Raw genomic sequence first — 3,751 nt, forward strand, 5'->3', positions numbered from 1 at the left:
TCCATCTATTTAAAATTGTAAAAACTATTTTTAGTTCACTGGTTGTACAACAACAGGTTTGCAAACCCCGGATATGCACAGAAGTGGGTTCTACTCACAATGCTAAAGAACGTAACCATATGTATGTTAAAATACTTGAGATACTTGACATTTGTATAGGAAAATGCAGTTTATGTCTAACTGGAAATGTCAGGGACACATCTGTTACAAAATGATCTAAGCCAAGTTGGCTGTGCACAATCAATGGATATGTTTTTATTGGTAGATATGACAGCCACCATTATTTTGTTGAGGCGAGGGCGATAGATCTCCCACTTCCATATCCAAAGGCAGGTTATAGGGAGAGCATGTCTCACATCAGATTCTGCATATATGAAAACATCACTTAGCAAGTGGCACAGAAATAGTTATCACTTTGTCCATGCGATCTTAACGCAGTGCCATTCTTACACACCTAATACTCTGCATGAGTACACTACAAAAAGACAATTTCTACAAGGAAGATTCAGATAACCTAGGAATCCAGTGACAGAATTCTGTTAATGGCAAAAACCAGGACATAAGAGAACACTAGGCCAAGAATGTCACTTCAAGGGTATAAGCTATGGGGTGATCGTATTGATACACGTGTAGTTGCCAAGGTGTTCATGGTATTCCTAGGGAATCTGTATGTCTTGAATATCTCATTTCACCAAAGAAAAGACATTTCTCTCTCTCTCTTTTTTTAGAGAGAGAGTGTGCACAGGGCGGGGAGGGGAGTAGGAGGGGTAGAAGGACAGAGAGACTAGGAGAGAGAACATCTTAAGCAGGCACCACACCCAGCATGAAGCCCCACCTGGGGCTCTATTTAAAGACCCTGATTTGAGCTGAAATCAAGAGTGGGGATGCTTAACCCATTGAGCCACCCAGGTGCCCCTGGAAAGACATTTCTAATATGTTATATGCTAATTAAACCCTCTAGCGCTGATAGGAATAGTTAAAAATACTTGTGGTAACTGCCTCTGGAATATGTGCTGCTGCTTTTTTTTTTTTTTTTTTTAAGATTTTACCTATTAATTCGATAGAGAGAGGGAGGGAGAGAGCATGAGCCAGAGGAAGGAGAAGCAAACTCCTCACTGAGCAAGGAGCCTGACCTGGGGATTCAACCCAGGAATCCTGGGATCATGACCTGAGCCGAAGGCAGCTGCTTAACGTCTGAGCCACCCAGGCGCCCCTAGAATATGGGCTTCTTATTAGCACCACTCAAATACTAGCCATCCACCCATGGAGTGAGCGTGAACAAGGACCATTAAATATAAAGTTAACATTCAGTTATAGATAAAAACTAACATACATACACACCATAATTTCTATGTTTAAGTATTGAAAAATAAATCACGGACAATATAATATTCTTCTAGGGGAAAACTACCACAGCAAAATCAGTGATTCCTTTTTCTCTTAGGAGTCTATCCTTCGAAAACTGAGAATAGGGACACTTTCCACACATGGCTGGTGTGGTTGTTCATTGGAAGTGGCAAGGAAAATTTTGGGTAGGAGCAAACACAGCAGTTTTAAGGAATGGGAGCTGTGAAATCTTTGAGGACACCGGCTTCTGGAAGTAGAAACCTACGGGAGTTCCGGTTCAAGATGGCGATGTGAGAGGATCGTGAACCGATCTCCTTCCGTGAACACCCCAAGCTACAACTACATACAGAACAACTTCCTCAGAAACCAACCCAAAACCTGGCTGAGCAACTGCTCTGCATTGGCGAGAGACGGCTACGACAAAGCAGGTAGGAGAAGCCAGGACGTAATCTCGCCCTAAACCCCACCCGACCGCGCCCCGCTACTTGAGTTGGGAATGCAAAACCTGGAGCTTCGCTCTGAGGAGCAGAGTTTGAACCCTACATTAGACATCTCCAACTTTTAAGACCTGCACCTGAAAGACAACCCCCACAAAGAGCTAGCTTTAAAAACCAGCGGGGCTGGCTGTGTCCAGCAGACCCACGAGCTATAAAGAACTGAGAAACGGCTCTTATAGGGTCTTTGTGCTCAGACTCACCTGCCCGTGAGCCCTGAGCAAAAGCCGATGGAGGCGTGCGGGTGGAGGGGTGCCGGCTTTGTGCCCCAGAGTCTTGTCTTGGGGTGTCCAGAGCACCAGGCATCTGATTTGACACATATTTGGGGGCCTGCTGGGGTGCCCTCCAGGATGGAGACGGGTAGGTGCCGTCTTCACGCCGGCCTCCATGCTTTGCTCCAGCCAGGCCTATGCCATCTTTTTTTCTTTCCCCTCGGGTTCCATCTTCTTTCCTGCCCTCCCTCTGCTGTGCTCCAGAGTGTCAGAATCTTCCAGGGCCGCGGGGAGGTGGGGGCGGGCCTTTACACACGTCTGGTGCGCCGGTTTTACGTCTAGTGCTTTGGTTTTACGTCTGATGCCTCAGGTTTTTGCGGCTGCTGCCAGGGGACACCTCCAGATCGCCTGACTCTGGGGCCTAGCCGGGCTTGCTGCTCGGTTCCACAGGACTGTAACAAATGGACAAAACATCCTGCAGACTAACGTTCCCACTTTGGGGGGTGGGGTTGGGGGGAGGTTGCTTTTTCTCTCTCTGTGGAATAGAACACAACTTTTTCACTTTCCTGACCTTGAAATGCTAGTGAGGTTTGTACAAAAAATAAATTTAAAAAAAATTAAAGCTTTGTGAAGTGGAAGAGACAGTGGATGAAAAGAACAAAAGTTTTATTGCTGAATCCTGTCACAAAATGGACTCTGATGGAATTGTGGGTGATTTTCTTTCTATATTTTTAAAGTTTCCCCCCTGCAGTATGGCATTAATTAGAATGTTATCAGACTATGATCCTTCTTAATTTTTCTTTCTCCAAAACCACATCTTTACAATTTTATTTTTTAATTTATGCAATATGTGAAACATACCCAAAAGTAGAATGGATTTCATGGCTAATTTTTCAGCTATGTCCTCACCTCCTTGCCCCACGCCTGTATTATTTTGAGGAAAATCTCATGTTCTTTCATCTATACATATTTAAGTTTGTATTTCTAGAAGATAAGGATTCATTTAAAAAACAACTAATTCCAGTGTCACACCAAAAAAAATTAACAGTAATTATATAATATTATCAAACATGCAGTGTTTATATTTTTAATTATGTGATAAGATCCAAAAATTGCAACTGGTTGGTATGCATTTGAGTCTCCTCTAATCTACAACCTCTGTCCTTTCTTTTCTCTCCCTTCCTTGCAATTTAAAAGAAGAAACTTTTGTATTTCTAGGAGTTTTTCCATAATCTGGCTTTTTACTGATTCATATTTGATTTTGAGAATTTTCCTTTATTTCTTTTTTCTTAAATTTTTGTTATATTTCATTCCATATTCATTGTATTTCATGTTGAACGTTTTTAAAAATATTTATTTAATTTTTAAATATGGAGAAGTATAGAAAGAAATATTTTAGTTCCTCTTCCACTCTGAGGATAGTCCTGCCACTAGACCTCTTTCAATTATTGGGATAGTGCCCTCGAGGTCTCTTCTTAGGAATGAAACTAGCCCAACCAATATCTTCCCTCTTTCTCCCTCTCTATCATTCATTAAACTAGTGGTTCTTAGCAGGATAGTACTGTCCCCAAGGACTGTTCTGGAAACTTTTGGGTTGTTTTAGTTGTCAAATGGCTGAGGGGGTGGAGGAAGCTAATAGACTCAGCAGGCAGGAGCTGGGAGGTTAGACATCCTACAATATGTGGCACCGTCCTTCAC

This window comes from Callorhinus ursinus, unplaced genomic scaffold, assembly GCF_003265705.2.
Source record: "Callorhinus ursinus isolate GAN/ISIS: 27379988/994484 unplaced genomic scaffold, GSC_fseal_2.0 scaffold151, whole genome shotgun sequence".
NCBI classification, from domain to species: Eukaryota; Metazoa; Chordata; class Mammalia; order Carnivora; family Otariidae; genus Callorhinus; species Callorhinus ursinus.